Consider the following 14,183-nt stretch of genomic DNA (forward strand, 5'->3'; position numbering starts at 1 on the left):
CTTTGTTTATGTCACCGTATTCCTATTATGTTAATATGTGTGTGCAAATTAGTTAGTAGTTTAAAACCTATACATACTTAAGGTACTATACAAGAAGATATGTCAAAGAAATAATCAATCCTCCCAAGTTTCCTTCATATGCTACATCTATAGCTTTTCTTCTTCCTTCCTAATTACAAACCTTAAATAGAATTCGTGCCTCATATCGAATTTACCGAGTATCATAATTCCTCCAGGTGGTAAAGATACCTCGAGACAAGTGCTGGGCATAGAAGCCACAGGGCATAAATCTGCAAAGAAGTAAAAAGCTAACCTTTGCAAACAATATGGCTTCTCTCTCACTTACCAACTTTACATTTCCCTGTATGGCCCCGGAAGATGACTGGTTAGCCAGAGACGGGTAAGATTCCTCAAGGGAGGAACAACCTAAGACAGGCACAGTCGCAGGGGGGCCATCAGGTGAGAATTTGGGGATCAACAGAGGTGAGGCTCAGAACCTCACCCCCCCTGCTTTGAGAGAAATCTTCTGCATCCGTGGATGTCTTGCTGCCCTTGTCTAGCCTGGATTAATACTTAGTCCATAGGCACACACCTGATCATCTGATCATCTACATTTGCCTTCTTACAGCACTAAACTATGTTTTCTACCTTTATCTTGCATCTACCTACCACTTCAGCATTTTATTAAAAATAAAAATAATAATAATAATAGGAGAAATGTGGGATCAACATATAAATCAAGTACAAAAATCAAATGAATATTCATATTTGACCTGATGGTTTATAGGTCATATTGCATGATCAAAACCGAAAGTTTCTGTGATGACTGCCCTTGTACTGTTCACCATGTAAGAATTTATTCACTCTGTAAGAATTCGTTCACCATGTAAGAACTTGTTCGTTATGCTTCAGAAGATTGGAGACTGACGAGAATTAGGCTTGAGATGGATTAATGATTGTACATTGAGCATTGACCCCCCTATACTGAATTTTATTGTTGTTAACAACCATTTGATCAATAAATATGAGAGATGCCCTCTCAAAAAAAAAAAAAAAAAAAAGAGGCATTGGGTTGGATTTGGTCATTGGGCCATAGCAGCTTCTGATCTAGTTACCACCAGTTGTTAGTTTGTAGCAGAACTATGCTAAGATCTTAACTTTTCAACTCTTAAGAGTCTGGCACAAATACATCCCTTGTATGTCACTATTCACCCACTAGGGTGTCAGCCTTCCTCCTGGTCTTTAAGCCTACCCTGCTGGACATGGTGATGAGATAGGAGCTGTAGGAATAAGGATGGATGGAAAGTAGAGGTAGTGAAGTTTAGCAGAGTATATGGTAAAGTGACTTTCTCTCTCCAGTACTCTATAACACCTTGAAAATCATGTGCTTTAGAAGAACTACATCCTTCTATTTTGCTCTAAGTATGATTTCTTAAAATGGAAGCCCAAGTGATACATATGTTTTTTATATCTTCTTTATCTTTCTAAGAAAAAATTATTCAGAAGAAGAACATCTGAAAGGAGTGTATGGATGCCTGGGGTTCTCTGGATCTGGCAGACTGATGTTGGTGCAGTTGAGGGAGAGATGACAAGTAGATTTCATCCTGTGGGCTATTTCTGTTTAGTTGTTCCTGGATGCCTACAGCACTGTAGTGAGTGCTGTGAAGCTGTATCCAGGCAGAGAGAGAGAGAGAGAGGGCACCCACGAGCTCTGTGATCCACCACTGATGTCTGCCATGGCACAGAAGGAAGGAAATGGGCATGCAGGCTACATATTTCCATCACTAATTTAGGACAGGAAGATAACTGGGGAGCTAGAAGTTTCATTAGCTTTCTTCCCCCTTGCTGCTCCTCTCTGGGACAGTAATGAAGATAAAACTCTAAGGAAGGAAGATGCTGTGGTGCAGAGATGCCCAACAGGGTGCAGAGGCAGGGAGGAGAGTGGTTGGAATTTATGATAAGGACTCTCAAGAGAGCAAATGAGAAGGTAAACAGGAGTTCGTCATTAATCCCCTTTTGGCCATTAAGCATTTATTTTCCACATTAGCACTGTATATTTGTACTAACCCATTTTGCTGGTATGTCTGAGATCATTTGAACGTTACTGACACTGTAGGGAGATGGATCTTGCTGATACCCAAGGACAGATGAAGGCCACTAACAGAGCTCTGGGGATGAGAAACATGACCTGTGGGTGGACAAGGCCATAGACCTGACAAGGCAAGGATAAGAAGGCCTTTCTGAGCAGCCGGCAAGTAGGACGTCGGGAAGCAGAGAGTTCCTACTGCAGGTCAGAAGGCACACTGCACCCCATGTCTTGAAGAAGGAAGTCAAGTTTAGCTCTTTTTCTGAGGCACTGGCCCTATTTCTCTGTCTCCATGTTCCTGCCTGTGAGTAGGGGCTTTTGTCAAGTCAGGCTAGAATTTTATTGCTTTGGCCAAAGGCCTTTACAGGAAATAGTCTTATCCAGCAAATGTTTATGACTTTGTGTATATCACCCAGACCCTCTTAGCTCTGTTTTTCTTCTAGCGGGAATAGGAGGTGAGCTATGACTGTAGCAGTCCCCCTGCCGTGCCAGATGATTCCATACTGCATTTTCTGTTCATACTCTCTTCACGTTAAACTCGTACATTTGTCCTTTTGAATCTTTCTGATTTGGAGCCAGTTTAAACATAAAGGCACTTCTTGTTAAATAATTTAAAAAGTAAAAACAGCAAATTGGAAGAAGGGATTAATAAAGTGCTTAGGCAAAGAGAACTATAACATGCCACTCTATGTCTAAAAGGGTTATTTCATTTTGTTTATTTTGATGGATTTTAAAACATTGCATCCAGTTTTCTGAAATTATTTTTGAGGAAATATAATTTTTGAAAGCTCACTATACTGAATTTATGTACATTTTAGTATATGAAGAGACTTTACACAATAAATATTAATTTTCATATAAAATATGAATTAAACTAAAATTTCTATTTTCCTGCTCACCTCCATCTCCCAAACTCCTTCTAAGGGAAGACTGTCCATCCATAGTCTCTGTTGCAGCCGTATTTCATATGCTACACCCCCTCCCCACCTCTTCGTGCCTCAGCTCCATGACAAGGGACAGTCCAGAGTTCAGACAGCGCCCTTGGCGTGTGACCCCAAGGGCCTGCCATATAATGTGACCTGGGTGCAGCAGTTTCCTTAGTCTGGAGTTGTGAAGCATGGAGAGACTGAGGCAGCAGAAACTGAAATGGAAAGTTCAAGGGGTCAGAGAGACAATAATGGAGCTATTCCTTGTACTCAAAAAGCAAAAACAGAAACAAAATTAGCCTATATTTTCCTCCTGATTAGTGTTTTTTTAATCACTTTTTTGTTGCCATTGTTGAACCAAATGAGAGTTTTTCAGTGAATTAGATCTTAGTGGAAGTTAGGTGTCTCAGCAGCTGCAGAAAATCCTCCTTGTAAATTTAGGGCATCATTTGGAGGCAGATGTGAAATCCTGGGGCAGCTTTGCCATGTGCTTAATGGTGTCGTCCCAAGGGGCTCAGCCTGTGCGGTAACTGGAAGGGTCACATCATGCTGACGCTGGACTCTCCTTATCTCTTCCACTTCACATAAACTTGTCCCAAAACCTGAGTCTGTAGAGACTGGCTGCCCTTGGAATCACTAAGGAGAGAGAGAATTAATCTCATTCCTAAAAATCTTTGTCTCTGTGTCAGACTTTCCATTTACAAAAAGCAGGGAACCCCAGCATGTCCCATCCACATGTGGCCAGGGTAGACAGAGAATGAATGTGAGACTCGGAGGGAGATGTGCTGAATGACTCAGAGGGCAGATGCTATGCAAATGAAGGCCACATAATCACTGTGCTCGGCACACCTGAGCTCACCATAACCTTTGGACGCCTTCTTGGAAATAAAATGAGAGCTGATATTTAATAAAGCTTGTGTTTTTTGAGAAAATTGTGGTGCGAAATCTTGCCAGGTAGATTTAGGCTTCAGTGACCTTTCTATGACATGACAAATAGTGTCAGCAAGTTAACCCAATGCAGAATGTGCTCACAAAGGTTTTGTAGAGAAAAAACCTTCAAGCCTTTATTAAGCTTTTTTTTTTTTTTGAAGATACTAAAGGCTTCAATTTCACCAGTTTCTTCTTTTGAATCTGGCTGAATTTGGGACCAGTTTATGCCATGCATGAAGGGAGCATGGTAATCATGCCTATATCAAGGGTCAGTGAACTGTGGATTGCAATATTTTACAGAGATACTGCATTTACTGCAAAGCCACAGGCATGGCCTTATATTTTATCTGGAGGATGTGGATGACATCTAATATGTTTGTTTACTTGTCCTTTTTTTATTAGTCCACACTAGGCTATTTGGGCATCTGGTTTTTGAAGCCCTAACTTGTAGCATTACCTATAGCTTAAATAAAAGCATGCCTATTTCTTTTATTAAAAAGTAGGAAATAGATCATGCATACAAAATATATATGTCCAGTTTAAAGAAGAATAATAAAATAAACATCAATGTACCCTCGAGTCTGGGTAGGGAACAGGATATCAGTTCCATTTATAGGTGCTAGGTGCCTCTCCCTGACTACACCCTCTCTCGCTACAGCTGGAGGTATCAATCTGTCTACATTTTGTGTTTATCACTCCATTGCTTTCCTTGGTAGTTGCACTACATAGCTATCCCCAAACAATACATTCATTTTTGCCTAATTAAAAATTTCATGTAGGTGGAATCATCTGAATATATTCCTCTCTGACTTTCTTCTTTAACTTAACATTATCTTTGAATTTCCTTCACACTAACATAATGTTCAATTGTGAACATATCACAGTTTATTCATTTGATTGATGATGAACATTTGGATTGCTTTGGGATTTTTGCTAGTATAACAGTGACAGAAGAACATTCTTGAATATATTTCCTGGTGCACACATGCAAGAGTTTCTAAAGGGTTTACACCAAGGAATGGAATTGCTGGAGCTTAGTACAGACACAACATGCATAATGCTTCCAGTAAGCTGGTGCTGATTTAATCTCTAAACAGCAGTGGAAAAACATTACCTGTTTTTTCTGTATCTTTATCAAAACTTAGAATTGCCAACCTGATAGTGTGAGATGATAATCTAATTCTAAGAGTGAAATGATTTTTGTTATTTGCCTTTTTGTCAGTGAAATAGGGCAGTTTTGTTCATTGGACATCCACATTTCCTCTTCTGTAAAATTGCTACTGTTATCTTCTGCACATTTTCTGTCAATCATTTATCTTTTTTTAATTAATTTTTATCAGTTTGTTACATGTTCATATACTTATCCTTTGTAAATTATAAGTGTTTTAATATCCCATTTTGGTAGCTTATATTTTCACACTCTTCTTAATGTAATAGCTTTTAGCAAACAAATTCTTGATTCTTATGTAATCAAACTTATCTTTATGGATCACACATTTTTGTTGAAGAAAGATGACCTCCTGTTTCTTCTAAAAGTCTTTGCATTTTTCCTATGGAATTTAATAAAATCTATCAGGGACTTATTTTTGTGCAGCATGTGAGGAAGAGATGCAATTTAATTTTTTTCCCAGGTGGAATGATGTCCCTGTGTCATTTATTGAATTGTCTGTCCTCTTTCTACTTGTCTTCAAGGCCCTTCTGTAATGAATAAAATCTCTATATATGCATGGGCATGTTTCTGAACTTTCCATTCTGTTTACTTGGCCTGTTGATCATGTTCAGTGCTGGTATCTCAGTCTTAATTATAATAACTTTATAAAAAAGTGTGGTATATGTAAGACAAGTCCTCCTTCCAAGTTGCTCTTCAGGAACCTCTTGGTTATTCCTAGTCCTTTGTGTTTCCATGTAAACTGTAGAACTCATCCAGTTCCATAAAATGTCCTTTTTGGTATTTTCAGTAGTATTGCATTGAATACATGAATTAGTTTGGGGAAAATGAACATATTTACTACTTGAGTCTTCTTACCCATGAATTATTTAGGTTGCCATTTATTTAAGTCTCTGAGGCCTTTCATGAACAGTTTCTCATTTTCTTATAAAGCACCTATAGGTACTTGAATTTATTCCTGAGAAATACATACATGTGTGTAACTATTGTGATGGTAACTTTAACATATAACATTTTAAAATTATTTAATTAATACATTATTAAAGTTAATATTTGTAAATTCATGATTCATCCATGGGTTCTTCTGAATTTTATGTCATTGGTAAATGATGACAGTTTTAGTGTTTTTTTCATTCCAATTCTTATATGTGTATATATTTTTTATCCTATGTGCTAACTAGGATTTGGAGTAGGAGTAGTCATGGTTGTTCCTGCTCTTACAATGCAATGGAATGCTTTTAACACATCACCATTAAGTGCATTATATTCTAAAGGATTTTGTATAAATATACTTTGTTAGGATATTAGAAAAATGCAGTTCCTTTCTACCCCAAATTTGCTAAGATTATTCTTACCATGAAAAGATGTTAAAAGTTCTTATTAGTATCATTTTTTATCTACAGTGATAATCAGAGAGTATCTACCCTTTATGCTGTTAATGGGGTGAATTATATTAATCTGTTAAGCCAACCTTGTATTCCTGGGATAAAACAAAGAAAACATGATGGGTAGCCTTTTTAAAACACTGCAGTATAAGTATAGTAGAAAGGTCCAAATCCTGAGTTGGAATACCTATATTTAGGTCTCCCTTTTGCTTACTTCTTTAATAATAAAACTGGGAGTAAGTGGGTTCCCCACCCAGGGCAAGTTTGCTATGAATCCAATAAAACCATAGGAGGACAACAGGAAGGGCAGGTCAAGTTAAAGGGCTTTATTTCTCACAGCTCAGCCTCTTGCTTCGCTTCCCTTGGTGCATTTCCCAGACCCCGCTGACAAACTAGCTTTGTCCCCTGCAGCCACAACACACATTGTCCTCCCCCTGCCTGCCCCTTCTGTCAGGAACTCCATGATCCAGTTCCTGGTGACTGGCAGGTACCAGACCAATTAGGTACCAGGAACAGAGGGGAGGAGAGAAAGGCTGTTTTCTCTCCACCCCTTGCCCCAATGGACGAGAGGCTCCGTGGTGTTAAACATACATTGGCATGTAAATGAACTAAGGCCAGACAGGAAATTCTGTGAATTCTGGGTGAAAACTTCCATTTACCCCACACCATGTCTCTCAATGTTGTTGTCAGCCAGCAGATTTCATTCTGAATAAACACTAGTTTCCCTGTCATTTTCAGTTCCCTTATTTGTAAAAAATAAGAAAGTTCATTAGAATTTTTAGATGGTATTACAAATATATGTAATTTTTATATTTTACAATTTGTTATATTTTTATAAATAATAAAAAATATTATTACCATTATTCTGAATCTATATCCAGGGAAAAAAGAATTTCATGTTCTTCATTCTCACTATCTTGATAGAGTTGAAAATAGCAAGAAAATCACTGATGTAACTTGCATCTTTCCTTTCCCAGGTCTCAGTCTCAGGAGTGTAAAAGATCACAATCTGTGTTTTCTTATTTTCTCTTCCCAACTTGCTGTGTATAAATCTCACATTCCTAAAGTGATGATTAATTACAGTGGAGTCAAAACAAGTTTCACTACTAGTAGATAACTTTTATTGAGTTTCTATGTGCCAGGCACTGTGCTAGGTACTTTTCATATACTCTATATGTTTTGGAACCCAAGACCCTGTGAGGGAGTTATCATTATTCCCATTCTAGGGATAAGGAAACTGAGTTTAAAACAAGTTGGGCAACTTGCCAAAGATCCTACAGGATGGAGTGATGCAAAACCATTCTCCTTCTACCACAATGCTACAACCCACAGATTATTCAGGTATTATTAATTCATGGTGACAGCTTGCTTAGACTGTAGAAAGTCTATAGGCCAGTGTCAGATTGTACATATTCTCTCTTGTATGATAAGTTGCAATTTAAATAGAACAAACCTGTCCCTTCTTTTCCCTTCCCCCAACCCTAGGCAAAACATATCAGGATGTTCCAAGAGGGCTGGAGACTTAACTTTACAGTAAGATTTTGCAGATTCCTTTGGGGAGTAATGGACTATCTTACTACTTCACTATTGGGAAGTTGAACTGTGAGCTTTGGTATGAATGCCCTTGCTCTTAACTACCTGCTTAAATACCAGGTCATATTCACATTTCTCGAAAAAGGTAATGGTGAAGACAAAAAGGTTGATGAAAGGGATGGTTTGGCATAAGTTTTTCTTCTCAGAGCCAGTGCCCTTTCATCCTCATTTCTTTACCACAGAAAGTCAATTTCCTCTGAAAGTGGCTTCTCCAAGGGAGTCTAGGAAGGAATCCTATGGTTAGTTTGTAAGGCACTTTGAGCTTCTTGGACAAGAGTTGTTTTGTCATTTCTTACATTAAAGAATTATTGTCTTGCCATCCTGTTTCTCTCAAAGCTGACACTTACCATTCTTCCCATTTGCCAAGTCTTTGCAAAAGAGACCTCAAGAACCGGCAGAGGGAAAAGGCTTAAGAAGGTAGAGAACATTGTTTCAACAGAGTGAGTGATATACAATGAGAAAGGGATGTGGGCACAGGTGAGGAGGGACCTTGTTTCTTCAGTAGCTGAAGGCCACATAGCTTCATACAGGGACTGTTTTATTTGTAAGAGTTGTTGGGTGCTACCAGTATGGCTGGGTCTGAGAAGGAGTTGGGTGGAGTGTCCTGCTCCCACTGACTGACATCTCACTCCTTGGATCCTAAGGATTTTGTGATCCTTTGTAGTCTCTTTACAACTGTTTACATATCTGAGAGGAAATATGCTGAAGGTGTTACCGACTAGTATCTTATCAATTCATTCAACTATTTTTTTAAACCATAAATTCAGTCATACTAAATGCCAAAAACAATGCTAAGGTCAGGGGATATAAAAGGAAGAAACAGAGCCTTCTCCCTTCAGGATCTTCTTGGCTGGTGCAATGTACATGATAAAGCTGTAATTACAGCAGTGGAATAAGTGTCTACACACACACACTTTGTACAGACTCACATCATAATGGCCAGTTTGCCTCTCAGCGGGGGTGACCTGATGGTCTTCTGTGAGCATAAATGGGTCCCAGATGACCCACATCAAAGAATAAGATGGCAGCAAGAAGAAAGATGGGTACGTGACACTAGAAGATAAACTTCAGCTGCTTTGCAATTTTATTAGAGATTGACCTGAATAGGACAGAATCCTGAGGGCCACTTGACATACACTCAGAATGAAAATGCACTGTTGGATTGGATTAAAGATGGTGATGTGAGAGGTGAGACAGAGATCTCCTCCTAAAACCACATGTAATATGAAAATATAATTAATACAACTAATCCTGAAAGAGCAACAGGAAAGAAGGCTGCACCAGAGTGCATACACCTGGAGAAAAGAGCAGACCTCACAAAACAGGGTAACATGCCAAAGCTGTAACCTGGTGGGACCCAAGCTCTTCCCCCACCCCAGCTCACTGGCAGGAGGAAGAGAAACAGAGTGGGGAGGGAGTGGAGGCTTGGAACTGCTGAACACCTAGCCCTGGAGATCTGCTCTGGGAACATTGCATGGTGCTCTGGTGATTAGTGTGGTTGGAAAGCTAAGTCAGGCAGAATATCTGGAGAGGTGGAGATTCCAGCTGCTTGTGGAAACTAGGAATTCATTTCAGGTTTATCTGGATGGGAGTCTAAGAGGCCTTTCTAAAAGTGAGAGGGCTGCTAAAGGGGCAAGGACTGCACAGAGATTACTGCTCAGGAGAAAGGACAAGTAGACAAAATTGGGTGCACTCTGCCCAGCAGGCTGGGAACTTAAACGATCTTCAGGCGCTCCATCCCCTTGGCTGGCTATGCAGCTCCAAGGACCCCCACCATGATATGCAGCCTGCTGTGTCTTCCTCCCAGCTAGCCTTCACCTGGCTCACAAACCAGCAGCCCCTGCCCTGGTGTCAGGCCGGTCAGAAGGTAGCTCTGCCTATGGCAGCCACAAACACAAAGCATAGAGGCTTACACCTGTGTGTTCAGCCCATTGGTTCTGGCAGTGGAGACAGGCATAACAGCTAGGAAATAGGAAACAGCTGTTTCTTCACCCCAGGCACCAGCACCTCTCCCCTGCAACCCCCAACATTGCTCCAGAGACTGAGCAGCTCCAGAGAGTAGTGTTTCTGGGCACTAGAGGGCACCACATACAAATATGAAACATCACAGGAACCTGTTTCAAAGCAAAATCTCAACAGCAGAGAAAGGACTGAGTGAAACTTGAGTTAATAAATCTTCCTGAAAGAGATTTCAAAATAAAAATCATAAACATGCTCATAAAAAAAATATTCAAGAACTCAGGAATGAATTTAGAATGGAGATCCAATCGTTGAACAGCACAATGGAGGGTATTAAAAGCAGATTACATACCATGGAGGAGACGATAAATGAAATAGAAACTAGGGAAGAGGAGTACAAAGAAGCTGAGGCACAGAGAGAAAAAAGGATCTCTAGGAATGAAAGAATACTGAGAGAATTGTGTGACCAATCCAAATGGAACAATATTCATATTATAGGGGTACCAGAAGAAGAAGAAGAGAGAAAAAAGGATAGAAAGTGTCTTTGAGGAAGTAATTGCTGAAAACTTCCCCAGTCTGGTAAAGGAAATAGTCTCTCAGCACATGGAAGTCCACAGATCTCCCAAAACAAGGGACCCAAGGAGGGCAACACCAAGACATATAATAATTAAAATGGCAAAGATCAAGGATAAGGACAGACTATTAAAAGCAGCCAGAGAAAAAAGTAAGATCACATACAAAGGAAAACACATTAGGCTATCATCAGACTTCTCAGCAGAAACCTTACAGGCCAGAAGGGAGTGGCATTATATATTTAAAGCAATGAAGCAGAAGGGCCTCGAACCAAAAATACTTTATCTGGCAAGATTATCATTTAAATTTGAAAGAGGGATTAAACAATTTCCAGGTAAGCAAAAACTGACAGAATTTAGCTCCCAGAAACCATCTCTCAGTATATTTAGGAGGGACTGCTATAGATGGAAGTGTTCCTAAGATTAAATAGCTGTCACCAGAGGTAATAAAAATGGATAGACAAAGAGTACAGAATATAATACCTAGTATATAAATAATGGAGGAAGAAGAAAAAGGGTGAAAAAAAAAGAACCTTTAGATTGTGTTGTAACAGCATACTAAGTGAGTTAAGTTAGACTCTGAGATAGTAAGGAAGTTAACCTTGAACCTTTGGTAACCAGGAATCTAAAGCCTGCAATGGCAATAAGTACATATCATCAATAATCACCCTAAATCTAAATGGTCTGAATGCACCAATCAAAAGATGTAGAGTCACTAAATGGATAAAAAAACAAGACCCAACTATATGCTGCCTACAAGAGATTCACTTCAAATGCAAAGATGTACACAGACTATAAATGAAGGGATGGAAAAAGATATTTCATGCTACTGATAGGGAGAAAAAGCAGGTGTTGCAGTATTTGTATCAGACAAAATGGACTTTAAAACAAAGAAAGTCACAAGAGACAAAGGACATTACCTAATGATAAAGGGGTCAATACAACAAGCGGATATATACATTATGAATATCTATGCATCTAACACAGGAGCACCTACGTATGTGAAACAAATACCAACAGAATTAAAAGGGGAAATAGAATGCAATGCATTCATTCTAGGAGACTTCAACACTCCACTCACCCAAAGGACAGATCAACCAGACAGAAAATAAGTCAGGAGACAGAGGCATTGAACAATACAGTAGAACAGATGGACATAACAGACATCTATAGAACACTCCACCCAAAAGCAGCAGGATACATATTCTTCTTAAGTGCACATGGAACATTTTCAAGAATAGATCATATACTAGGCCACAAAAAGAGCCTCAATAATACAAAAAGATTGAAATTGTACCAACCAGCTTCTTAGACCACAAGGGTATGAAATTAGAAACAAATTACTCAAAGAAAACAAAAAAACCTACAAACACATGGAGGCTTAACAACATACTCCTAAATAACCAATGGATCAATGACCAAATAAAAACAGAGATCAAGCAATATATGGAGAAAATGACAACAATAATTCAACAATGCAAAATCTGTGGGACACAGTGAAGGAGGTGCTAAGAGGGAAGTATATTGCAATACAGGCTTACCTCAGGAGAGAACAACAATCCCATATGAATAGTCTACACTCACAATTAACAAAACTAGACAAAGAAGAACAAATGAGGCCCAAAGTCAGTAGAAGGAGGGACATAATAAAGATTAAAGCAGGAATAAATAAAATCAAGAAGAATGAAACAATAGAAATAATCAATGAAAGCAGGAGCTGGTTCTTTGAGAAAATAAACAAAACAGATAAACCCCTAGCCAGACAGACCAAGAAAAAAGAAAGTAAACATAAACAGAATCAATAATGAGAAAGGAAAATCACTACAGACACAATAGAAATACAAAGAATTATTAGAGATTACAATGAAAAATTATATGCTAACAAACTGGATAACCTAGCAGAAATGGAAAACTTTCTAGAAAAATACAACCTTCCAAGGCTGATCCAGGAAGAAACAGAAAATCTGAACAGACCAATTACTAGCAACAAAATTGAATTGGTAATTAAAAAACTACCTAAGAACAAAACACCTGTACCAGGTGGCTTCACTGATGAATTTTATCAAACATTTATTGAATATCTAATGCCCATCCTCCTTAAAGTTTTCTAAAAAGTAGAAGAGGAAAGAATACTCCCAAACTCATTCTATGAGCCCAGCATCACACTTATACCAAAATGAGGCAAAGACACCACAAAAAATGAAAATTACAGACCAATATTCCTGATGAATATAGATGCAAAAATACTCCACAAAATATTAACAATTAAAAAACACATCAAAAAGATCATCCATCATGATTAAGTAGGATTTATTCCAGAGATACAAGGATGGTACAATATTAGAAAATCCATCAACATCATCCACCACATCAGCAAAAAGGACAATAACCACATGATCATCTCCATAGATGCTGAAAAAGCATTTGACAAAATTCAACATCCATTCATGATAAAAACTCTCAACAAAATGGGTATAGAGGGCAAGTACCTCAACATAATAAAGGTCATATATGACAAACCCACAGCCAAAATCATACTTAACAGCGAGAAGTTGAAAGCCTTTCTTTTAAGATCGGGAACAAGACAAGGATGCCCACTCTCCCCACCTCTATTCAACATACTACTGGAGTTCCTCGCCACGGCAATCAGACAATACAAAGAAATAAAAGGCATCCAGACTGGTAAAGAAGAAGCTACACTGTCACTGTTTACAGATGACATGATATTGTACATAACAAACCCTAAAGAATCCAATCCAAAACTACTAGATCTAATATCTGAATTCAGCAACATTGCAGGATACAACGTTAATACACAGAAATCTGTTGCACACCTATACACTACTGATGAACTAACAGAAAGAGAAATCAGGAAAAGAATTCCATTCACAATTGCATCAAAAAGGATAAAATACCTAGGAATAAACCTAACAAAGGAAGTGAAAGACCTATACCCTGAAAACTACAAGACACTCATGAGAGAAATTAAAGAAGATACCAATAAATGGAAACACATCCCATGCTCATGGATAGGAAGAATTAATATTGTCAAAATGGCCATCCTTCCTAAAGCAATTTACAGATTCAATGCAATTCATATCAAAATACCAACAGCATTTTTCAACAAACTAGAGAAAATAATTATAAAATTCATGTGGAACCACAATAGACCCCAAATAGCCAAAGCAATCCTGGGAAAGAAGAATAAAGCTGGGGGGATTATGCTCCCCGACTTCAGACTCTACTAGAAAGCCACAGTAATCAAGACAATTTGGTACTGGCACAAGAACAGACCCATAGACCAATGGAACAGACAAGATAGTCCAGATATAAACCCAAGTACATATGGACAATTAATATATGATAAAGGAGCCATGGACATACAACGGGGAAATGACTGCCTCTTCAACAACTGGTGTTGGCAAATCTGTACATCTACCTGCAAGAGAATAAAACTGGTTTATTGTCTATCCCCCTACATAAAAGTAAACTCCAGATGGATCAAAGACCTGAATGTAAGTCATGAAATCATGAAACTCTTAGAACATAATTTAGGCAAAAATC

The 14,183-nt window shown here is 38.5% G+C and overlaps 1 protein-coding gene across 1 annotated transcript in view; it reads left to right on the forward strand.

Annotated features, from left to right (window-relative positions):
• FRMD4A (FERM domain containing 4A) overlaps positions 1–14,183 on the forward strand; it is a 560,227-nt gene that overhangs the window by 35,963 nt on the left and 510,081 nt on the right. The window lies entirely within an intron of this gene.

This window comes from Manis javanica, chromosome 2 (genome assembly GCF_040802235.1).
Source record: "Manis javanica isolate MJ-LG chromosome 2, MJ_LKY, whole genome shotgun sequence".
Classification (NCBI taxonomy): Eukaryota; Metazoa; Chordata; class Mammalia; order Pholidota; family Manidae; genus Manis; species Manis javanica.